The sequence below is a fragment of the Narcine bancroftii genome, chromosome 10, assembly GCF_036971445.1.
Source record: "Narcine bancroftii isolate sNarBan1 chromosome 10, sNarBan1.hap1, whole genome shotgun sequence".
NCBI classification, from domain to species: domain Eukaryota; kingdom Metazoa; phylum Chordata; class Chondrichthyes; order Torpediniformes; family Narcinidae; genus Narcine; species Narcine bancroftii.
Genome location: NC_091478.1, coordinates 107,466,348 through 107,492,833, shown reverse-complemented (window position 1 = coordinate 107,492,833; position 26,486 = coordinate 107,466,348). Strand labels below are relative to the sequence as shown.

Below are 26,486 nucleotides of genomic sequence, written 5' to 3'. Positions count from 1 at the left end.
AACCAAACCATTTTGTACAAATGTGTTTATATTTTTAAAAAATGTGCTATGAATTTGCAAGTTGAAAGAATGAGTCTTTAGTAATAATTATTGTTCCCATTGGCATCTTTATTATTGGTACTATTTTTGAAATTGCTTCAAATTTTTGGATACATTGCGATCATACAAATTTCAATGCAAAATCAAGCTCACCGTTGTAGAGGCTGCACCGAGCTGACTTCCCTTGTCAGAGGTACTTGGCGCCAAGCATCTGGCCCTTTCTGAAGTCATTGATTTGTCCTTTTTTGTACATAATGACTTGTAATGGTCAAATAGTTTGTATTATTCCGGTGGAAAATGCTGTGTACAGCATCAATGAACATTGGGTATTCTCGATATTTAAATTATATATTTTTTGCATTCCCCCTTTGTTCATTTCTGAATTTATCACATATACTGAGATAAAGGTGAAGGTTCCATTATTGTCACAATAATACTACATTTAGAATGTAACATACATGCAATTCTTTAACTTTTGCCTATCGTACGGCAGAGTCTCCACTTTCTCCGGTGCCCCTCACAGAAACCTACAGCACTTGGTTTTCCTAGGGGGCCTCCCCTCCAAGTACTATTGATATAGTTGGGAGCATGTTTGCACTATCTTCTTCAATGACCTATTCCGTATAAATCATTCTAGAGAGTGACTGTTAGCAACAGGCAATCCTCAGCTAAGTTACATCTTGCTATCTTTCCACATATATCCTCATAGATGCCAGCAGATATAATTGGAACACAGTTGCAGATTTTTAATTTTCTTATTCCAGAAACACTGAGATCAAATGCCCCATATCCACTTTCTCATTATTTTTCAATAAAGTGGAACTTTCAGATATTGTGATATCATGCTTCACTTTGGCTTTGATAGATTTTGAGTTGATGTCAGATTATGTAAAACTAGCACTTCATTTTCAAATTAACAAGTGGAATCAAATGATGAACACTTGCACTTTATGTATATTTTAAAACTGGACTTGGTCAAAATCCTGTGGGTTTCAGTTGCTAAAGCTATGAGGGGGAATGCACTTTGCAGATGGGGCACACGAGAGTTTCTGTGCATTGTTGATAGAACTGCTGAGTACATTTTGTCTTGATAAATGTTGGGGTACTGGAATAATTGTGAGATTGGAGGATTATGTGGGAAAGTGGAACCATTTTGAAATGGTCTTTAGTGCTTTAAGTTCTCATTATTATTGCTTCTTGAATAAGTCTTTATAAATGTAACCTGTACTTGGATTGTTTGTTATTTCCAAGTTTTAATTGTATCATCCCATCTAACTTAATTCTCTTTCTCTAATCAGTACTGACATCCATATCGATCACACAGACTGCTCATGCAATCTTTTCTGCTAGCTTACAACTTGAATTCCATTCTTTTCTGAGTTTTCCTTCCTCATTTTACTTTTGCAATTTGTAAAGCTCTGGCTTGGCATGCCTGGCATTCATGATAGTTCACAATGCTTGCTCTTTCTGAAATGGGTATCACAGCCAGTAATCCAATCCAGGGATGCAACTATTGTCTTAATGGTGGCTTATGCTACTTTTGTGTCAGAGACCATGTACATGGGCTCAGACCAGGAGGTGGTAAGATGAGGGGTTTGCAATTATCATTTGGATTCATAGTTGGCTGGAAGTGGATGATTGGGGAGGCTAGCCAATGGTCTGTGCAATCATTTATTTTTTAGTCTAGATTTGTTTTTGTTGGTGTCCACCAAAAGCTTCTGGTTTTCCAAAAGTATATACAGAGCAGATGTTACTTTGTAAGCTATTAATGACGGGATTCCATATTGGAAGGTCATCACAATTTGCGTGGCGGATTTTACATTTTCTAATTGTAGTTACATACCTACCACTGGACCTTAACTAATGTATCATTATTGAAAATATGCTGTCCCAGAATAACTAATGGGTAAATACAATCATTTCTCTGAACAGAGCTAAGTGCATCAAAGTGGCACAAGTAGGTGTTACTTAAAATAATATATTCAGCTTCATGTTTCAGTATTTACCTGCACAAAATTAAATCAAAAGAGCTGATTAATATTAGTAGCAATGCAGTCTACTTAAACAAGACAAATTATAAATTCCTTGTAATTAGTTGGCTTTGATAGACTAAGATCCAGATTATCCTCATACAGAGAAGCAAAAGTCCGAACTGTTAATCAGAATCTGCCAGTCTAGAGAACATTTTTAGATAAATTAGACCAATGAGATTAATTTGCCAACCTTTCAATTGTCTTTAAATTCAAAAAGGTTGAAAGGTGGGAAGTAAGAAATTGATGGAACTTCCAATGTTTCTCTTCTAAGTTGGGACAAGCCAGAATGAAAACTTAGTTCAATTTGTCAACTCAAGTCAAGTTTATTGTCATCTGATTGCAAAACTACAACTTCACGAAACAGTGTTCTCCAGTCTTCGAGATAAAACAAGCGATCACACAACCAGACATAACACACCTACAAATAATACACACGTACATATATACATACATACATAGATGTCGATTCATAAATCGGAGAGTCCCAGATGGTTAATGGGAGCAGTTCCTTTGATCATTCAGCCTTTTCACTGCCTGTGAGAATAGGCTGTTTCTCAGCCTGGGGGTGCTGGCTCTGATCCCCCTGTATCTCTTTCCCAACAGTGGTAACCTATGACCATGTCCTCCTTTGGAATGGCCAGCCTATCCTCAATGATTCTGCGCTCCCTCTCAGACAACGATCCCAGTAGATCACGTTGATAGGGGGTGAGGGAAACTTCTCTGCCCCTCCTTATAGTCCTGTGAATTGAACTCTGGTCCAATTCTCTGCAGCCACTGAACCACCGTAACCATCTACTTCTTTAGGCCTTACTTTCTCATTGGCATTTTGCCTTTCAGGATTTTGACATGTCTTTCTGGTCAAGGTCACTTTGGACATCTAAATATTAATAAAGGACAAAAAACAAAAAAAAAAACATTTAATGCAAGGCACCATGAATAGAATTCTATTCTAATTAATTATAATGCAGGAATAGAAACCATTACATTAATGACTTCCTTCAGTAATTTGTAGAAAGTGCAGCTGCTGTGGCCTGAACATCTAATTGATTGGTAGTTAGGCATAAATGACCTTTATGACAAGGTATGGATATTTTCTTTAGTTGTCTGACAACATTTATGTAAAACAAATGGGCCTATTCTCAAATGTCTTTGTGGCACGAATTTGACTCAAGCTATGCAAGATTGAAAAGCTCATTTTCAGTCATCTGTATCTGGAGCTACTTCAGTGTGACTGAACAGCAAGTAAATGAGAATGAAATGTCTTCCAGCAGGCCCTTTCTACCTCAGTCATACCCTTGTTAAGTCACTGTTCATTTGTCCTACTAAGTGGAATTAGACAATACATAGATCTTATTGCAGGTCTATCCTCAGGTCTAGAAATGGAACAACATGTATTTGCCTCATTACCTGGTCAGAACCAATTTGATAAAATGTTTGAGATACAACTTTATAATATAGGTCCCCAAAAATATTCTGAAGATCCCTGTAGACAAAATGACTGCTCAAGCATACAAATAAAAAACTTTAAAAGGCAGTAAAGAACCACTAAACAAGCAACATGGAAGCAAGAAAAGAGAGATATCACAGAATATAAAAACAGATGGTCAATGTTCTTTCTTAATAGATAAAGCAGAAAAAGAAACTCAAGTGACAGAGTTTCAAGGAAAGTTTCTTTTTTGACTTCAGCATGAACCCCAAAACAGTAAAATTATGTTGTTTCTTTGTACTTTGTACTTTTGTACTATAGCTCAGTGGTTAGAACATTGGTCTTGTAAACCAGGGGTTGTGAGTTCATTCCTTGCTGGGGCCTCATTTCTGTGAGGGGCACTTCACAAAGTGGCAATTCTCTGTCTTCCTTACAGTAGAAAAAGTTAAAGAATTTCATGTATGTTAAATTCTAAAAATGGAACCTTTAACCTTCACTGTTTTACTTGTACTATGTTTGAGATGTCTACAAAGGATGTAGACAAAAGGCAGGTAAATGTAAACCTTTCACGAGACCGCATTCATGATTAAGCATTGATTTGAATATTTAAGAAGGCACTCGCACATTATGTTCCAACAATTCCAATGATTTATGGGGTTATTTCATTATTCTTTCAATTTACTGTATGTCTGCTTGAGATAAGACAGCTGCTATTCACAATCCTTTACCAACCTTCATCGGCCTGTATTCGTCACCATTAATGTTTGGTCTCCATTGTAGAGCTTGTCGAAAGAATCAAAGACTTGTTGATCCAAACCAAGGCTTTTATTAGCAAAAGACAGGAGCTCTTCACAGGTGGCCGACCAGTCCGGAATGATCCGACCTGGCTCGGGACACAGCCCTTTAAGGCCCAGACAGTTGGCGTGGCTTAGCTCTCAGCCAATCGCTGTAAGCACAGTCTAGATACTGTAACTATATACACTATATACATTGGTGATAGATCTGTACTATCACATTCACTCCTTCTTGGAGAACTGACCCTGGAAAAAAAAACAAAAAAATGAGGGAGAGAATGAAAGGAAGGGGTAAGTTAAGGACTGTAGCGGTCAGGGGGTCTGACCATCCGGCGCGACCGCCGTGGTGCCGGGATTGGGATTGCTGGAGTGGTGTCGCCAGCGGGCTCGTCGGATGCGACCGCTCCTTCGCTCAATTCCCCAGTCGTGTTGTCGGCAGGGTGGCCCGGGTCGTTGGGGTGCTGTTGGTCCTTCTGTTGCGGCACGGGGCCTGGGGAATAAAGAGTTTGGGAAGGTTGGGTTGGGGGGTTTGCTGGGTCTACTGCGTCCTGAGCTAGGTCCCGCTCCGAAACAGTGTCCTCCCGCCCGTCTGGGAACTCAACGTAGGCGTAATGCGGGTTCGTGTGGAGTAGAGTCACTCGGTCGACCAAGGGGTCGTTCTTTGAGTGCCGGACGTGGTGTCACAAAAGGACAGGACCAGGGACGGTGAGCCATGCCGGTACAGTGGTTCCTGATTCGGATTTCCTCGGGAAAAAGAACATCCTTTCGTGGGGGGTGGCATTTGTTGCGGTATATAGGAGGGAGCGGATGGAGTGTAAGGCACTAGTGAGAACCACCTGCCAGTGAGACGTGGGGAGATCTTTAGACCGGAGAGCCAGTGTAACCGCTCTCCATATGGTGGCATTCTCACTCTCGACCTGGCCGTTACCACGTGGGTTATAGCTCGTGGTCCTGCTTGAAGCGATACCACACTCCAGAAGGTACTGTTGCAGCTCTGCGCTCATGAATGAGGACCCCCTATCACTGTGGATGGAATTAGGGTACCCGAAAATGGCGAAAATACTGTGAAGGGCCTGTATCACTGAGGTGGCAGTGGTGTCTGGGCAGGGCACAGCGAACGGGAAGCGGGAGTACTCGTTGATGGCCGTAAGGATGTAGTTATTACGGTTTGTCGACGGTAGGGGCCCCTTAAAGTCTACACTAAGACACTCAAAGGGGCGGGTGGCTTTGATAACGTGGGAGTTATCCGGATGGAAGAAGTGGGGCTTGCATTCAGCGCACACCGAACAGGCTCGGGTCATGGAGCAGACCTCCTTGACTGTGTAGGGTAGGTTGCGCGCCTTCACAAGGTAGACAAACCTAGTGACCCCTGGATGACAGAGCGCTTCATGGAGTTTCTGTAGTCTGTCCATCTGTATGCTGGTGCACGTCCCCCTGGAGAGCGCGTCAGGCGGGTCGTTGAGCTTACCAGGCCGGTACAGGTTGTCATAGTTAAAGGTGGAGAGTTCGATTCTCTATCTGGCGATTTTGTCGTTTTTTATCTTACCTCGCTGGGTGTTGCTGAACATGAAGGAGACCACGCATTGATCAGTCAACAGTGTAAAGCGCCTCCCAGCGAGGTAATGTCTCCAACGACGCACCGCTTCAACTATGGCCTGGGCCTCCTTCTCGATCGAGGAGTGTCTACTCTCTGGACCCTGGAGGGTTCTGGAGAAGAAGGCTACAGGCCGATCGGCCTGGTTCAAGGTGGCTGCCAGGGCGAAGTCGGATGCATCGCTCTCGACTTGAAATGGGACAAACTCATCGATCGCGTGCAGCGTCGCAGCGGCGATGTCGGATTTGATTCGATCGAAATCCGCTCTGGCTTCAGTCGAGAGGGGAAAGGAGGTGGTCTTGATAAGAGGACGTTCCTTGTTGGCGTAGTGTGGAACCCATTGGGCGTAATACGAGAAAAGTCCCAGGCAGCGTTTGAGCGCTTTCTGGGTATGGGGGTGGGGTGGTAAGTCCATTAGGGGACGCATGCGGTCAGGGTCTGGCATGACTATCCCGTTCTCCACCACGCAACCTAGAATCGCGAGTCGTGTGGTCCGGAAGACACACTTGTCCAAATTGTAAGTCAGGTTCAGCCGACGGGCAGTTTGAAGAAATTTGTCTAGGTTGGCGTCGTGGTCCTGCATGTCATAACCGCAGATGGTGATATTGTCCAGATACGGGAAGGTAGCGGTTAGGCCGTTCTGGTCCACCATCCGGACCATTTCCCTCTGGAAGACCGCGACACCATTCGTGACCCTGAATGGTACCCTGAGAAATTGATATAGCCGCCCATTTGCTTCGAAGGCCGTGAAAAATTGTAGAGCTCGTCGAAATAATCAAAGACTTGTTGATCCAAACCAAGGCTTTTATTAGCAAAAGACAGGAGCTCTTCACAGGTGGCCGACCAGTCCGGATTGATCCGAGCTGGCTAGGGACACAACCCTTTAAGGCCCAGACAGTAGGCGTGGCTTAGCTCTTAGCCAATCGCTGTAAGAACGGTCTAGATACTGTAACTATATACCCTATATACATTGGTGATAGATCTGTACTATCACATCCATCTAATCACAACCATTACCTCTGTATTCTCAATCCTCCTCTCCTCTCTTTGCATCTTAAAACTTGTTACATTTTCCAGTTCTGATGAGCCGAGAAAAGTTCATTCTTTTTCTCTTTCACTTTTAGTTTTATCTGAAAATGTGAATTTGCAAAAAAGTACAGTGTGTTGGGCAGCATTGCCAGATATGAGTAATTAAATATCGACCACATATCTCTAAAGTTGCACTTGGTTCTCCTTGACATTGCTTGTGTCATCTTAAAGTAAATTTCCATGGTGAGAAGCAATTAGAGCATTTGGACAATATTCAATGCAGATTGTTTCATTGATCACAAATCTCATTTTCCATTTTGACTTTCCCTGTCATTATTATGTAAGGAGCTAGTACAGATACTGACAGGCCTTGATAAAATAGTTGCCTGCTTCCTTCAAGAAAAGACAAGAAAATAAATAGTTTCTATTAAGGACACCAATAAATTGCTTATCCATTAACCTTATATCCTCTGCAACTGACTGCATATTTTAAAACAGCCTGTCCATACACTTTTCTCTTCAACACAAAACGGTGCTCCCAATAAAATGCTGCACATACACACAAATATCATTCATGTCCTTCTTTAAAAGTGACAAGAAAATATCACGAGGCCAGATTCAACCAGCCATTAGGGTGTCTAACGTTCAAAGGCATTGTGCATAATGAATATCCATAGGGAAATTACAGCAATGTTAAAAAAATACAATATGTAAACCAGTGGCTGTTGTTCATTGATGTTACTTTTGAAGATAGAATTTCAAATAGATATTAACTCTAATAATTTCACTCCCTTGTAAATGTAATACATTCCTTTCACAATGCTCAGACATAACACACATTAAATCAAATTGCTCAGTTTCCTAAATATACAATAATAAGCATGTAAACTTGAGCTCCCTGAGTGGGCAAATGCAGAGGATTTGTGGAAAGCCACTGCACAATTCTATAAATCAACAGAATTAAACATTTGGACATTGTGCCAACAATTATTTCAGAAAATCTTTTTTGTTTTTCATTTGACTAACAATAATTGTGTGACTGAATGTAATAATCACAGGGATTTTAAGATTCCCTCTGGCACAGAAAAATATGCTTTTTTTTATATAAGGTGCAAACTTTTAATTGCATTAGGAGTTGGGAATAAGTGTTGATGTACATTCATCAACCAGTGCCCAAAAATGTTTGATTACTGATCACAGAATATTGATCAGGTTATGAAAAGGTGGGGTTGCTTTGCTTTCAGTGACAGGAAAAAAAATCCTATTTTGAGAATTTTACTATACAATAGAAATTAAGTTATTGGGATTTATTTGCTGCATTACTCTGGGATCACTCAAACAGGAAGACAGTGAAGCAGACTTTAAAGTTAGATTCAAAAGTGAGTTGAAATTTCTAGAGGAAATGGTCCAAGGGTGTCTTTGGCTTGGCTTCGCGGATGAAGATTTATGGAGGGGTAAATGTCCACGTCAGCTGCAGGCTCGTTTGTGGCTGACAAGTCCGATGCAGGACAGGCAGACACGGTTGCAGCGGTTGCAGGGGAAAATTGGTGGGTTGGGGTTGGGTGTTGGGTTTTTTCTCCTTTGTCTTTTGTCAGTGAGGTGGGCTCTGCGGTCTTCTTCAAAGGAGGTTGCTGCCCGCTGAACTGTGAGGTGCCAAGATGCACAGTTGGAGGCGATATCAGCCCACTGGCGGTGGTCAACGTAGCAGGCACCAAGAGATTTCTTTAGGCAGTCCTTGTACCTCTTCTTTGGTGCACCTCTGTCTCGGTGGCCAGTGGAGAGCTCGCCATAGAACAGGATCTTGGGAAGGCGATGGTCCTCCATTCTGGAGACGTGACCTACCCAGCGCAGTTGGATCTTTAGCAGCGTGGATTCAATGCTGTTGGCCTCTGCCATCTCGAGTACTTCGATGTTAGGGATGAAGTCGCTCCAATGAATGTTGAGGATGGAGCGGAGACAACGCTGGTGGAAGCGTTCTAGGAGCCGTAGGTGATGCCGTAGGTAGAGGACCCACGATTCGGAGCCGAACAGGAGTGTGGGTATGACAACGGCACTGTATACGCTAATCTTTGTGAGGTTTTTCAGTTGGTTGTTTTTGTAATGAAAAAGGAAATATAGGTTGGATTGAGTTACCAAAGTCTTGGTTCATCAGAGACATAATTCTTGGAGGCACAAAAGATCGCAAATGCTGTAATCTGGAACAGATATAACAAACCTCAGGAGGAACACAATTAGTCAGACCTGACCTACTGAGTTCCTGCAGCAATTTTATTTTTGCTTCAGAAACCTTGCTCCATTTCCTAAAATCTGATGCACATTTATCTTCAATGTCTTCCATTGTTTCATTTCATTACACTATTTAGAATCATGCAATCTCCCTTTGTATGTCATTCCAAAAGACTGATGAATGGGATGAAATATTATGGCTGCTGTATGAAACATTATGATTTCTGAGCTGCTGGGCTTTGGAGAGAAATATTATTACCATTAGAACCAAAGAATTACATAGTGAAATAATGAGAAATAAAAAGCAAAATGCTAGTGTAAGATTTTTTTGGTGGGAACTTTTGTAGAATCTTTAATCCCACCATGACTATGCATCATATTCTATATTGAAGAAATGTTTTTATAGGTCCACTGTTTAACAGACTCTTTAATTAATGTTGTTTTTATAATGTAGAGAGATGAATGATCCTTTTTATTGTCATGTAATAGTAGAGAATATGTAATTGCCTGATAACAAATAGTTTAAACATGTAATATTACACAAAATTGGCTTATGCCTGCTGCAAGGCAGACCAAGCAAGAGTCACTATGAGTGTTGCCCGATGCCCCTTACAGTTGGAGAAAGGGAAGCAAAGGAGAGTTCCTTCAGGGTCACTCAGTGTCTGTGCATTTGTTTCCAGTGCTACTGTAGCTTCTGCAGCTGCACAAGTAATGATCTCGCCAGAAATGTTGATTGTTTCTCAACCGATTTAAAAGATTAGGTGAGATCTATAAATCTTTTAATGTGGATACAGGGAAATTACTCAGGGCATGATCTCACTTTCTTCATTAGTTCAAATAGTTGTCCATTATATTCACCTCCTGATTTTACTCCACGTGGTTCTAACATCAACACAAATTGTTCCCTAACATTCACAGATGATGGTAATGAGTTGCAGATCCTAACTCCCCCCATGTATATTCCCAAGAGGGAAACTTGGGTCCAAATGAAATTTGTAGCAGTGACCATGACCAATTTAGACGGCGGAATTCTGCTACCGATATCTTGGGCACTCATTTGAACGTGCAAGAACTTCAAAGCTGACGTTTGTCATGTGCATCTGATAGGGGCCTTGCCTCATATGACGTACAAAATGCCAGGTCTGACAGGCACAAACTCCCTAATATTGTTTAGATTAAATATCAAGGTCTCTGAGAAGTTATTTGGCTTGTTACTTAATGTTTTAACCTGGTCAAAGGTGATCCAAATAGGAGATTTAAAATAAATTAAATAATCATGGTCTGGTATGAAATTAAAAAAAAGAAGATGGAAGGACTCTGCATCCATGGATAGAAATGGTCAGGACCCCTTATTGAGTTAAAGGGACAACGTGGTTGCTGCCTGACCTATCGAGTCCCCCAGCTTCTTTTTGTTCACTCAAGGTTCAAGCATCTCTCTATTATCTTAAGACAGAGGCGCCTCAACATTCATTGGAGGGTTGTAGTTTACATTCATTAGTCCACTGTCGTCTGCTTCTGAAATTTGTTCTATTTTGAAGTCCGTGGTGTGGACGGATTAATGATGCATGAGAAATGCATGAAAGAACACGAGCAGGAGAAGGCCATCTGGCCTGTTGAGCTGGTTCCTCAGAATGGGCATGTATTTCCTAGAAATGGTCTGGCTTAAATGCAAACACTGCAATGTGCAAACAATTTACTGATCAATACGTTCTAAAAGAAGACAATATCAAATAAGATGAAAGTAGTCCATAGTACAGAATAAATAAAATGTTAATTTTTACTGTGTTAGACTTTGCCATTCCTGTTACTCTCTAAGCAGTCAGTAAGTGCAACCCTACAATGTAACTCTGCTCCACAACATTAACAGTGCCATTTTAATAAATAGTTTGATATAAAATTATGAGAAGCATTGCCAGGGTGGACAGTTAGAAACAATTAGACCAGTGATTCTCAACCTTTTTTTTTCCACTCACATAACACTTGAAGTAATCCCTGTGCCATCGGTGCTCTGTGATTAGTCAGGGATTGCTTAAGGTGGGATGTGGGTGGAAAGAAAAAGGTTGAAAACCACTCTTTTAATCGTCCCTCATTGACTCATTATGTGTATAGTTTCATAACTCCAAAGGAAATGGGCCAATGACAATTTTTCTCAAGCAAAATATTTCAGTAACAATTGGGTCTAGAGCAGTGATTCTCAACCTTCCCTTCCCATTCACGTACCACCTGAAGCAATCCCTGACTAATCACAGAGCACCAATGGCATAGGGATTACTTAAAGTGGGATGTGAGTGGAAAGAAAAAGGTTGAGCACCACTGATTTAGATGTGACAGAGAGGTCTGAAAACAGAAGGTGAGGAATGAGAGAGTGCCTGAGGAGGTGATGGGAAAGATACTCCCTCCCTCAACAATTATAAAGTATCTGAGCTTTAAGGTATCAGGCTGTTAAATAAATAATGCACAGAGGGATATGAACCATGTATGGATAAATGGAATTATATTGATGGGCACTGGTTGGAAGTGGTGGGTTGAAAGCATCGTTCCTGTGCTGTATTGCTCAATGATCCTATGGGATGGAGTTCATCAATTTTTAATATTTTTGGACAATAATGCCAGTAGCATTTAAAAGCAAAAATATAATAACCAGAACCATGGATATGTGCTATTATTTACAAAGAATGTTAATCTGGTCACTTTGGGTCACCAGGTTACGAGCTAAATTCACTTTTCCCAATTATAAAAAGAAAAACTTTTTAATATTTAAATTCAGGCAATCTTTTATTTCGAAGACTTGTTCTCAATACAGAAACAAAAATATTTTCATCTATCAGAAAAACCAGACTTGATGCAATTAAACATCAAAAGCCAGTTTGGGCTACTATATAGAGTTTGCAATTTGTGTTGTCAAACTGTAAGATTATGCCATGTCCCCTCTGAAATGGAGGACTGTCCACATTGCAATATTCAGTGTTGCAATTTTGTGATGTTACGATATTCAGTGGCACAAACCTTTGACAAAAATTGACAAAATCTATTGTTTCTTTCACAGTTTGTGTTAATTTAGTTTTTTTTCTCTTATAAATTCCATAAAACTCCATTTTTATTCTGTAACTCAATCTTTTGGTAGTTATTTTTGAATTTTGTCCCTCTCTAAATAATTGTAATGAACATTTGAATGTTCTTCACAAGGAGTAGAGGGCCTTTGATCTGATTAAAATGTGAGACTGTGCCTGCCTGAGCTCTAATTTTAGCGTAAACATTCTAGAAAGTTCTCTAATACCATTACTGGAGATGCTCACTGCACATAAGATGTGGTGCATTCTTAAAAGTAAATTACTTTCACATTAGATTTAATGTGAATATAAATTGGTTCCAGAATTTCACATTCAACAAGGCAGATTGTGTACAAATAACAGTGAACCAAAAACATGTCAATCAGTGCCTCGACAGATGCACCTGATTTAAATGTAATACCAGGAAAGCTTCCTCCTGGGCGCTGATATCAGTAAAGGAGTTTCACATGCAAAATGTCAGGCAGTCTTAAATAGATCTGCAAACATACTTTACCTTGAAATTAAATGTTTCCATGCAACTCCAGAACTGTGAGTGTGGAGAATTAAATAAATTGGCTAAGTAAAGTAGTTGGCCTGATAAGTAGGCCCTGAAGGGTATAGTTCTTCAAGCAAATTGAGGAACTCCTGGAGAAAAGATCTCTGTGATAAGAGGCTGAAAGATGACACAGTTTTTATTCCAGAATTGAGGAATCTCAAACTAGAGGGAAGGGGAAAAGATTTAAAGGGGAAGTGAGGACAACTTTTTCTTCATAGAAGGTAGCGGGTATTTAGAACCAGCTTTCCAAGAGGGTGATAAACACAGGTATGATGCATAAATGACATTGGACAAGTACATGAATAGGAGAGGATAAGAAGGGTATTGGTAAATAAGGCAAATCAGATTAGACGGGTATCTTGGTTAACATACATGAGTTGGGATGAAAGGTCTGTTTCTGTGCTGCAGAACAATGAATCCATAAGTGTAAGTCACCAATATCTGGAAATTTGTTCAAGAATGTGCTATCTCCCCACCTTATATCTGTATGATTGGATCTATCCTTCAAGATCAGGACCACCACTTAACTCCAGGCCCTGTTCCTTGATCAATGGTGGCCATTACCTTGGCAAACTTCTACAGATGTGCAGTGGAAAGTGTGCTGGCTGACTGCATTACAGCCTGGCATGGGGACACCAGTGTTTCTGAGTGGAAAGTCTTGCAACAGATAGTGGACAGAGCCCAGTACATCACAGGCAAAACTCTCCCCACCATTGAGAAAATCTTCATGGAATGGTGCCTTCAGAGAGCAGTTGCAATCATCAAAGATCCACACCCCAGAGGACATGCCCTGTTCTCGCTGCTGCCATCAGGAAAGAGGAAAAGGTGCCACAAGAGTCAGGAACAATTGCTCACCTCCACCATCAGACTCCTCAACAAGAAACTCAATCAGAGACTCATTTAAGGGCTCTTACTGTGCACATTATTTAATTATTGAATATTTACTTTTTGTATGGCACGGTCAATTTTCTTTCTTTGTTTACATTTCTTTCTTTTGTATATGTATCTTTTCTTGAGTACAGTTTTTTTTACTACCAATAAGTAGGAATTTTGTCTGGCTACAGGATAAAGAAGTATGTGATATCCTTTCTGTCCCCTGACAATGAATCTGAACTTTCAAATTTGTACATTCACTCTCCACTTTTGTCTCAGGCAGGCCATTTTCAACAAACAAAATGGATTGGGTGAGAGCATGACATCATTTAGTTACCAATTAGATGCACAGGAATCTCAGACCCACATTTCCATCACATTCAGATGTGACATTAGAGATTTTAACACAGAAATCCGGTGATATTGCCATAAGGAAAACCCGAATGAAGCTGACTTTGGCCATTTACACTGAACCAAGCAAAGCCGGCATAATGCCAGGTCACTGTTTTTTTACACAGCAATCTGGCATTCCGGGAGCAAAAGAGGTGAGACTTGTAACTTAACAGCACCGGTGTCTAGTGTTATATATAACATACCATTGACAGCATGTTAGATCCATTTTTATCCAAAAAATAGGCTTAAAAATATTTTCCCGGTCTTGTATGCAAAGTTGAAATCAGGCTGATAATGCCAAGTAGCTCAACAGTCTCACTGGCATGTCTCACTGGCATCACCGCAATCAGTCCCCCTCACTGGTCATTGTTGTGTTGAGAAAGTGTCAGGTTTGAGAGCAATGAGTCTGGATAGAAGGGTTTGCAATCAAATATTACTTTTATTCAGGAAATCTTAGTGGGGGAAAAACACACGCACAATTTATAAAAGAGCGTGGAAAATACGCACAATTTATAAAGAACATGGGAAAATCTACTGCAAGTATTGATCTATAGCAGTGGTTTTCAAATTTTTTCTTTCCACTCACATCCCACTTTAAGTAATCCCTGTGCCATCAGTGCTCTGTGATTAGTAAGGGATTGCTTAAGGTGGGATGTGAGTGGGAAGGGAAGGTTGAGAATCACTGCTATAACTGAAATATTTTAACTGAAATATTTTGCTTAAGAAAAATTCTCATTGGCCCATGTCCTTTGGAGTTGTGAAACCATATACATTACGAGTCAATTAGGGACGATTAAAACAGTAGTTTTCAAACTTTTTCTTTCCACCCACATCCCACCTTAAGCAATCCCTTAATCATCACTGCTATCTATCATTATAATGTTGATATTGGTGTTAACAGATCAAATGAATTGGTGCTTTGTTGGACTGAATATTTCATGTGTCTTTTATACTAGTTGTGACATTACAAATCCAGTAATGCAGAGGCTTTGGATAAAAATCCAGAAAATGGGGTGGGTTGATCTTAAACTTTACCAGATTGAAAACTTTACTCCTTTAAATTCCAAGATATTTCAACTAACTTGTTCTCTAAAATCTTTTCTGAAAGGAAGCCAAATATTTTTACACTATCTAGTCTATCTGTGACTCCAATCATGCAAAGACTTGGTCGAGGCATCGCTAATTGTCATTTGTAATGTCCTAGAAAGCCATTTGACTATACTTCATCTTGTCAGGTTGATTGAAGGATGGAAAATAAATAATCGGTCAGCCTGCAACAAAACAAAAGGATATGTTTTGACACGTTCAGCCACCATTCTTGATGAGGTTCTTGTTTGGAAAAAATATTAAAAGTGATCAACTACCAGTAGTTAAATTCTGTGGATTGCAAAGTAATTTTGAGCTATGTCTGTTGAAATGATCTTTACTGTGTTAACAGACTTTATTGAATGTTTTTATATTCTCTCCAGTGAAGTTCTCTGTTCTCATACTTTACTGACAATAACCACACCAGCAGTGCGAGTATAAGACAGCTTTAATAAACTAACATGTACACTAAGAGGTCTTGTCTCTCTGCAAGACAAACCTCGAAGGCTGGACTGTAGCTCTGGACTGCTTTATATACAAGGTCACCGGGATGACCCCTGGTGACCTAGTGGTGGAATTACATATCACCACATTCACCCCCCCCCTTTAAAAATTGTTATCCCCGCCCCGCCCCCCATCCTCCTTCCCTTGTTTGTAATTTCACGTCCAAAATTTCTTGTGGCTTCCATTGCCTTCTGGACCTCCTCGGTAGTGGTATGGGGTGGGGAGTGCGGTCTGCCTTTTGGCCTTTCTTGGTGGAGGTGTGGGAGTGGGAAGTACTGGTTGGCCGTGTGGGCTGGGGATCCTCTTGTATGGGATTAGGTCCTGCCATCAAGTCTAGGGTGGTGATATTTTGTGGGGCGGGCGGACCCAGGGTCCTGATTTCTGTGGTGGGTGGTAGAGTCCTCTGGGGTGACTCGATGGACGACTGTTCTAGTGACTGCTGCTGTGCTCCTTTTTGATCCATAGACATCTGTGTTTCCTCCGTGTTGCTCACACATCCGGCCGGCGCGAGATCCCTGGTGGCCACCGAGTCTTCTCTTCCATCTGGGAATGTGTCGAAGGCGTACTGAGGGTTTGCGTGCCTCAACTCCACTTGATCCACCAGCGGGTCTGCTTTGTGGGGTCTGCAGTGCTTCTGGAGGAGAACAGGTCCTGGTGTCATCATCCATTTAGGCAGTACTGTGCCCGTCGTGGCTTTCCTTGTGAAAGAAAAGATACGGTCATGTGGGGTCATGTTAGTGGCAGTTCATAACAAAGAACGTATAGAGTGTAGGGCTTCTGGCAACACTTCTTGCCAACTAGTAACAGGCAGGTCTTTTGCTTTTAAAGTCAAGAGGACTGATTTCCAGATAGTGGTATTTTCCCTTTCGACTTGTCCATTCCCCATGGGATTGTAACTTGTAGTGCGGCTGGTAGCAATCCCTCTCTCGTGCAGGTACTGCTGTACTTCTGCGCTCATGAATGCAGCACCCCTGTCTGTGTGTATGTAGTTCAGGTACCCAAATATGCTGAAGATGGGTTGGAGGCATTTTATAACAGTGGCTGCTGATCCATCAGAACACGGGATTACGAAGGGGAAACGGGAATATTCATCTATTACGTTTAGGAAATAGATATTTCTATTATTGGACGGGAGCGGGCCTTTAAAATCGAGGCTGAGGTGCTCAAAAGGTTTGGTAGCTTTTATCAGGTTGGCTTTGTCTGGCTGGTAAAATTGCCATTTGCATTCTGCACAGATGGGGCAGCTCTTGTTCACTGACCTCACTTCCTCTACCGAAAATGGGAGGTTTTGGGTTTAATGAAGTGAAACAGTCTAGCGACGCTCATTGTGCAAGCTCTGCAACTGGGACGTGTGGTTAAGGATGGCACAAGTGCCTGTGGACAGCGTGTCTGGGGGCTCGTTGAGTCTTCTGGAGCAGTATGGAATATCGTAGTTAAATGTAGACAATTCTATCCGCCAGCGCAGGATTTTGTCATTCTTAATTCTTTTCTGGTTATCGAACATAAAAGCCACAAGCCGTTGGTCCGTGACAAGGGTGAAGTGTTTGCACACCAAGTAATGTATCCAGTGCCTTACTGCTTCCACAATGGCTCAGGCCTCCTTCACTACTGCTGAGTGTCTTACTTCTGACCCCTGAAGGGTTCTCAAGAAAATGGCCACTGGTCATCCATCTTGGTTTAGGGTGGCTGCCAGAGCCACATTGGATGCATACGTTTCTACTTGAAACGGGATCGACTCATCTATGGACCACATGGTAGCTTTAGCGATATGGTCCCTAATGTCCCTGAATGCTCTGGTGGTTGCTGGCACAGTGGGAAAACTGAGGCTTTTATAAGTTGGGGACCCATTGGGCGTAGTAAGCGAACAGCCCCAAACATTTTTTTCGAGCTTTCAGCGTGTGTGGCACTGCGAGGTCTAGGAGAGGGTGCATACGGGCTGGGTCTGGGCTGATTTCCCCATTCTGCACTATGTAGCCTAGGAATGGTAACTTCCTGGCGCTAAAGACACATTTGTCCCTGTTGTACGTTAGGTTCCTTTCCTTGGCTGCCTGGAAGAAGCATTTTAAATTTGTGTCATGATCCTCCTGAGTGTGGCCACAGATTGTCATGTTGTCTAAGTAGGGAAACACCACTTTCAGTTGGAACTCATCTACTATTTGGTCCATTTCTCTCTGAAACAGGGACACTCCATTGGTGACACCGAAGGGAAGTCGCAGAAATTGATACAGCCTGCCATCTGCCTCAAATGCCATGTAAATACGATCGCTGTTTCTAATGGGCAGTTGGCGGTATGCTGCCTTCTGGTCTATGGTGGAGAACACCTTATATTGCGCAATGTTGTTGACCATGTCTGCTATGTGTGGCAGGGGGTAGGCATCTAGTTTTGTAAATTTGTTGATTGTCTGGCTGTAATCCACTACCATGCGTAGTTTTTCTCCTGACTTTACTACAACCACCTGGGCTCTCCAGGGGCTGGTGCTCTGCTCTATGATGCCCTCCTGTAGTAGCCTGCGGACCTCTGTCCTAATGACCTCTATCCCTCGGGCTGTACTTCCTGCTCTTTGTGGCTATTGGTGTGCATTCTGGGGTCAGGTGTGTGAACAGCGGAGGGGGTTCTATGTTCAGGACAGACAGGCTGCAGTGTTGTTTCTTCGTAAGGCGTAGTGGGGGGGTGAGGCCCATTGTGCACTATTCTAATGCTTAAACTGGCACTGAAAGTCTAACCCCAATAGTACCGGGGCACAAAGGTGAGGGAGTACTAGTAATTTGAACCCTTCGTATTTTGTGCTCTGGATTTCTAGAGTAATCCTGCAAAACTGTTTTACCTCAGCCGCAAGGCTGCTGGCTGCTAACAGGATCTGATGCTCACTTGGGCATGTGGGGAGGGCAAGGCGGTTGACTAACTCCTGGTCAATAAAACTTTCAGTGCTTCCACTATCTATTAAGCAATTTACCCTCACATCATTAATTTTGATGCACACAGTGGCGTCAGATAAATTGTGTGGACTCGCCTGATTCATGTGTAGGGAAGCAAGTCTGGTGTGTCCTTCATGTCCTTCCATCCAATAGTACTCGGCATCATATTCATCTCCTGAAGACTGTATCCTCTGCTTTGTAGCATTTGTCCAAGTTGGCCGGCTGCACATGGCATTCTTCTTCTTCTGTTTGTCTGTGGAGAAAGAAGAGCTTTCCCGCCTCTCATTAGCATGAGAATGGGCCTTGGCTGTGGCCCTGGGACTTCTGCAGACTTTTGCACAATGCCCACATTTTCCACAGTTGGAACAGACATTTTCTTTGGCAGGGCAGAGGGCTCTGGGGTGCTTTCTTTGTCCACAGAAAAAGCACTTGGGACTCTCAAGGTGCTGCTGCTGCGGTGGATTCCTGTGAGGCAGCATACTTTTCTTTTCGTGGGGCTAGAGAGTCCAGCAGTGTGACATTTGTCCAAGCCCCAAGGTCCTGTGAGTACTCCTCCAATTCTTTCCTGGTGCTTTCTAAAGCTTCTTCAATAGTCTCTGCCTCATCTAGCCCCACCATTCCTTTCACCAGCAATTGATGTCTCGTCTCAGTGGACCGTATGCCCGCAACAATTCTGTCCCTAATAAGGTCCTCCGCATACTCCTGAGCTGATACTGCTTTAAAGTTGCAGCATCTCGCCAGGTCTTTCAGAGAGAATATAAAGTCTCTGGCAGACTCCCTTACTTGTTGCGACCTGGTCATGAGTCTGTAGTGGGAGTGGAGTTCGCTATGCCCCTTACTGTTTCTTCTTTCTTTGGCTTGGCTTCGCGGATGAAGATTTATGGAGGGGTTATGTCCACGTCAGCTGCAAGCTCGTTTGTGGCTGACAAGTCCGATGCGGGACAGGCAGACACGGTTGCAGCAGTTGCAGGGGAAAATTAGTTGGTTGGGGTTGGGTGTTGGGTTTTTCCTCCTTTGTCTTTTGTCAGTGAGGTGGGCTCTGCGGTCTTCTTCAAAGGAGGTTGCTGCCCGCTGAACTGTGAGGTGCCAAGATGCACAGTTGGAGGCGATATCAGCCCACTGGCGGTGGTCAATGTGGCAGGCACCAAGAGATTTCTTTAGGCAGTCCTTGTACCTCTTCTTTGGTGGACCTCTGTCACGGTGGCCAGTGGAGAGCTCGCCACATAACACGATCTTGGGAAGGCGATGGTCCTCCATTCTGGAGACGTGACCTACCCAGCGCAGTTGGATCTTCAGCAGCGTGGATTCGAAATGTCGGCCTCTGCCATCTCGAGTACTTCGATGTTAGGGATGAAGTCGCTCCAGTGAATGTTGAGGATGGAGCGGAGACAACGCTGGTGGAAGCGTTCTAGGAGCCGTAGGTGATGCCAGTAGAGGACCCATGATTCGGAGCCGAACAGGAGTGTGGGTATGACAACGGCTCTGTATACGCTAATCTTTGTGAGGTTTTTCAGTTGGTTGTTTTTCCAGACTCTTTTGTGTAGTCTTCCAAAGGTGCTATTTGCCTTGGCGAGTCTGTTGTCTATCTCATTGTCGATCCTTGAATCCGATGAAATGGTGCAGCCGAGATAGGTAAACTGGTTGACCGTTTTGAGTTTTGTGTGCCTGATGGAGATGTGGGGGGGCTGGTAGTCATGGTGGGGAGCTGGCTGATGGAGGACCTCAGTTTTCTTCAGGCTGACTTCCAGGCCAAACATTTTGGCAGTTTCCGCAAAACAGGATGTCAAGCGCTGAAGAGCTGGCTCTGAATGGGTAACTAAGCGGCATCGTCTGCAAAGAGTAGTTCACGGACAAGTTGCTCTTGTGTCTTGGTGTGAGCTTGCAGGTGCCTCAGATTGAAGAGACTGCTATCCGTGCGGTACCGGGTGTAAACAGCATCTTCATTGTTGAGGTCTTTCATGGCTTGGTTCAGCATCATGCTGAAGAAGATTGAAAAGAGGGTTGGTGCGAGAATGCAGCCTTGCTTCACGCTATTGTTAATGGAGAAGGGTTCAGAGAGCTCATTGCTGTATCTGACCCAACCTTGTTGGTTTTCGTGCAGTTGGATAACCAGAGAAGAAACAAGCCTTCCGTCGCGCATGCAGCCATCTTTAGCGCAAACTCCGGGAGATCCAAAATGAGTGGTGGACTAGCCTCGCCAAATGAACGCAGCTCAGCACGGACATTGGCGACTTCAGGGGTTTTTACGAGGCTCGAAAGGCTGTGTACGGCCCCTCACCCCAAGTCGAAGCCCGCTGCGCAGCTCAGATGGCAAAGTCCTCCTCAGCGACAAGATCTCCATCCTCAACCGATGGTCAGACACTTCCAATCTCTTTTCAGTGCCAACCACTCAGTCCAAGAATCCGCCCTGCTCCAGCTCCCTCAACAGCCCCTAAGGCTAGAGCTGGATGAGGTCCTCACCCGGGAAGAGACATATAAGGCAACTGAACAACTGAAAAGTGGCAAAGCAGCAGGTATGGATAGAATCCCCCCCAGAGGTCTGGAAGGCTGGCAGCAAAACTCTGCATGCCAAACTGCATGAGTTTTTCAAGCTCTGCTGGCACCAAGGAAAGCTGCCTCAGGACCTTCGTATGCCATCATCATCACCCTGTACAAAAACCAAAGGCAAGAAATCAGACTGCTCAAACTACAGGGGAATCATGCTGCTCTCCATTGCAGGCAAAATCTTCGCTAGGATTCTCCTAAATAGAATAATACCTAGTGTCACCGAGAATGTTCTCCCAGAATCACAGTGTGACTTTCGCGCAAACAGAGGAACTACTGACATGGTCTTTGCCCTCAGACAGCTCCAAGAAAAGTGCAGAGAACAAAACAAAGGACTCTACATCACCTTTGTTGACCTCACCAAAGCCTTCGACACCGTGAGCAGGAAAGGGCTTTGGCAAATACTAGAGCGCCTCGGATGCCCCTTACTGTAATGCCTCTGTAAATTGCTCATTGCCTTTTGGTAGGACCTGGCATCCTGTATAAGGGAGTATGGGTGGTTTCCCAGTTGGACTAACAGCAGCATTAATAGCTCTTTATCCAATGCCTCAGCACCCTCCACGTAATTCGGAAAGCATCTCTGCCAGCGGCCGAAGTGTGTGCCGGCTCCGGGATTTCTGGGGTCAATCTCCAGCTTGTCTGGTCGCAGCACATGACTAAACCGCAGTCTCTGGTCCCTTAGGTGTAGCAAGGGTGGACCCTGGGGTACTGGGAGCTGCTGCTGGGGGAGTGACGGTAGCGGTGTCTGTTTTCCCTGGTTCTGAAGTGGTTGGGAATTCTGCACATATGTGGTGATCGGGAGCCCAACTTGTGGAGATCCTTCCACCCGCACTTGTAGTGGCCCCTTTCTGATCGGACCGGGGTTTAGGGTCGGCGGTGCACTTGGCCGTTTCTTACCTGCCCTATCGTAGTATCGTACTTCTGTGGTCTTCCCTGCATTTCACCCCGATTCCAGTACAGCGGTTCCTCGCCATCTCTGTCCTCGGAAGCACGTGCGTGCTAGTCGACCCCGGATTCCATTCCTCAGGAAGAGTCTCCAGGTGGCCGGGAATGCGCGTTGGAGCAGAAGGAGCTTCCATCCGAGTAGTTATCCTATTAGTTTAATAAATTGTACTGACAATAACCACACCAGCAGTGCGGGTATAAGACAACTTTAATAAGCTAATATGTACACTAAGAGGTTTTGTCTCTCTGCAAGCCCAACCTGGAATGCTAGACTGAAGCTCTGGACTGCTTTATAGACAAGGTCACCGGGATGACCCCTGGTGACCTAGTGGTGTAATTACATCTCACCACACATATATCTGATGTTTCCTCTGCTGAGGTCAGTTGAGGCTACTGTGGCATTATCCTGGGCAGCACACTGATGTGGTCATTCGTGATGCTGTCTCACAATTCCAAGGACCAAACCATGACTCTTGAGTGTGTGGGTTTCATCCATTTGTTCCAGGTTCTTCTATAAGTGTTATAAAATATCATGTCTTCTTCAAACCCAAGGATGACATATATCAGAGATAACAGGAGGTATAAATCTGTGGAATTTGTTGCCATAGACAGTTGTCAAGTCATTTGATGTATTTAAGGCAGAGAATGATACGTTCTTGATTAGCCAGGGCACCAAAGGTTATGGGGAGAAGGCCGGGCAGTGGGAGAGAGAGGAACAATGGATCAGCTCATGGGCAGAATCCCTATTTCTCTCCTATGTCTTATGGTCTCAAGTTTCAAAGTTACAGGGAATAAGGAGAGTGGAGGTTGAACTAATGGGCTGATCTCCTGGGACCTGGAAGGACCTCCTGTTTTATTAAAGGTTAAAAAAAAAGTCCACACATCTATTAATTCTTTAAATACATTTTTTTTTGTTCTTAAATTTTGTCCTTTCATTCATCAGAGCAGAGTCTTCTTTCAACATGGATTCTGAATAAAGTGAAGCTAAATTGCAATATTTATTTTAAATCCTGTCAGTGAATACCATGACCATTTACAGAAACCCTATTATCCACCTCGTTAGGAATCACTTAATCAGTGCAGACCTGCAAATGAACTAGGCATGTTTTCCAATCTTCAGGGTACATTAACAAATCGCACAGTGCATATACCCGATTAAAGTCGGAGCAAGATAGTTACTTCTTTCATTTAAGTGCAGAACTCCAAAGTAGATTGATTTTTATGATGCTCATTGTGTATTTGATGCAAGAGCTAATTTTATAATTGTATGATATGTATGTTACAAATGAAGTAAAGAAAATCAACACACACTCACTCACACTCACTCACACACTCACTCACACACACACACACACACACACTCACACACACACACTCACACACTCACACACTCACTCACACACTCACTCACACACTCACACACACACTCACACACTCACACACACACACTCACACACTCACTCACACACACACACACACACACTCACACACACACACACACTCACACACACTCACTCACACACTCACACACACACTCACACACTCACACACACACACTCACTCACACACTCACACACACTCATTCACTCACTCACACACACACACTCACTCACACACTCACACACAAACACACTCACTCACACACACTCACACACACACACTCACACACACTCACTCACACACACACACTCACACACTCACACACACACACTCACTCACACACTCACACACACTCACTCACACACACACACACACACACTCACACACACACACTCACTCACACACACACACACACACTCACTCACACACTCACACACACACACACACACACACACACTCACACACACTCACTCACACACACACACTCACACACACTCACACACACTCACTCACACACACACACTCACACTCTCTCTCTCTCTCTCTCTCTCTCTCTCTCTTTCTCTTTTGTTCCTGTTCTCTTGTTGAAAAGGTGAATGGAAGATGAAATCAATTCAAATTATGATGTCGTTGTACAGGTGCCTAGGCTTTTATCTGGGATTCTGAAAAACGGCAACATCCAAATGTGGTACTTTTTTCAGTAAATGACATTTGTTCATCAAAGATGGAGTTTGGCCCCAAATGTGACCCTTGCTCAATGTCTATGTATCCCGTTGCGTTCCGTGTTGCTAATTAGTGGAACCATTACTTTAGAAGTTCCCTATTTCTTGAGCATGAAACCTCACTCAACTCACCTTGGAATATCCTGTGTCGTTCTGCTACTTTATAAACACCTCAGAATCGCCATATACTGATACCCATCCAACATCACAGCACTTTCAGTTGGCCCGGCAGTGACTCAATGGCCATCATTGCTACCCATAATCCTCCCCACACACCTGAAACCACTGTACCACTGCCAATGCAGGGGAACCAAGAAGGGGACCATTCCCCTGGTGCTGTTACAGCGGCGATGGGGTTGAAGGGAGAGATAGCAGTGCATATCAGGCAGGTGGGCGTGCGGGATGGGGGTAGAGAAGGCTGTGTGATTTGAGCAGGCAGGCAAGGTGTGGGGGGCGGGGGGGGGGGATAGCCGGCAGCGTGACTCAGGTGGGTGGGCTTAATAAGACCAAAATCAAAATGATTCCAAACTCCAGAAGATTCTGAACAATGGCAGGTGTCTTGTCCAAACAATTCAGGATAAAAGGTTAGGCACCTGAAATATGATTATTTTGCAATCATGATTTTTTTTTTTCTTAAGTTGTTGGAAGCTCTTTTTGGTCATAATCCAACATATATTCCAACATATTCATAGGAATGAGCTCCAGTGTACATCAACAGATTAGTCTGTTGAACATTAAACCTCCAATGGCTGACACTAAGATTTCCAAGAGGTATTAAATTCCTTGAATTCTCCCTTTGAAATCACTTTCCAAAGAAGATACCTTTGGGACATTCTGTTAAGATAATGCACAATCTAAAAACCAGGTCTTTATCGAGATATTTCCTTGGTGATTTGATACTCAATCCTGTCATTTTATACTACAATTCTAGATTCATATTCTAAATCATTCTTTTTCATCTCGAGAAAAGAAATATTTGGACTGTGATGTTAGGTTAATGATTATGACTGGAATACTAAGTATCATCTTTTCTGGCCCAATTCTTCACAAGTTAAATCTGACAGGCCGATGATGACTATTCGTGAAAAGCTTTAGATAAAATTGATCCTTAGTAATGATTCAGAGCAGTGAATGGTGAAAAGGGTGCCCATTTTGCATAGTACTCAATGCATTTTTTACTGACGTCAATGGAAACTAAAATAAATTAAACACAGAATGTGCTGTCACTTCAATGTCACTAATGTTAGTTAATTATTAAAGACAAATGTCATCAATCTTCATTTTTTTCTCTAATTTAACTCCCCATTTCTTAAAAGTAAAAAAAATGGAAGAATAGTAAGTAGATTGAACCGTGGTGGTTGGGTGGAAGGCATGAGAATGAAGTGTAAACTACTGTCATTTCAGAGAATTGGGGGAGGGTCTCATTGAAACATTTTGAATGTTACAAGACATGGACAGAGTACATGGAAAATTGAGTTTTCCCATGGTGGGAGGCTCCAGAGAAAGAGGGCACAACTTCAGGATTGAAGGGCGTCCTTTGAGATGCAGAGAAATTCCTTTTCCAGAGCGTGGTCAATCCATGGTCGTGGTGAGGAATGTGAATCTTAAAGTATTGACAAAAGTAGAGAAACCGGGTGTATTCCATTGTGTTTAATTAATAGTTTGATGATTCAGCAAGGCTAAAATTGATTGTGAAGAACAACTCCATATTTGGCAAAGACAGTAAAAGACTAAACAATAGGTAAAGGACTCAACACAGTAATAACAAATAATAAGAAACATGCTTGTATGGAAAATAATTGTGAAAGTTTGTTTGAATGTTCTGGAAAGCTCAAAGTTTGTAGAAATATGCAATTTGTGAGCCATGTGGCAGACCCCCTGGGAGTGAGACTAGATACATGTGGCTGTGCCACTCACTGAAATGGAGTTGTCGCACTTTGCAAAGCAAGAATAAGACACAATCAAATTTCTCACTGTATTTGTGGTCATTTATCAAGTGTTTTTAGATCTGCTTTAGCAGAGGAGGCCAAGTCATTGGATGCATTTAAGGCAGAAATTGATAGGTTCATGATTAGCCAGGGCATCAGAGGTTATGGGGGGAAGGCTGGGTAGTGGGACTAAATGGAAAAATGGATTAGCTCATTATCAAATGGTGGGGCAGACTTGATGGGTTGAATACCTATTTCTGTTCCCACGTGCTAGGGTGTTATTGAAAGTTTTATTTCCTCCATTTAGTAGATTGGTTTGCCATCAGAACACAGAAGAAACCATTTATCCACTGTTTCCATCAGTTTTTCAGTAAGGTTTGGCTGGATGCTTTACAGAAGTCCCATGGACTGGTAGGCATGATAACATGTTCTCATAACAATGAAATGA

At 42.9% G+C, this 26,486-nt stretch overlaps 1 protein-coding gene across 15 annotated transcripts in view; it reads left to right on the top strand.

The window, feature by feature from the left end:
- Positions 1-26,486, top strand: part of cdh13 (cadherin 13, H-cadherin (heart)) — an 813,941-nt gene that overhangs the window by 571,361 nt on the left and 216,094 nt on the right. The gene's annotated exons all lie outside the window — the stretch shown is intronic.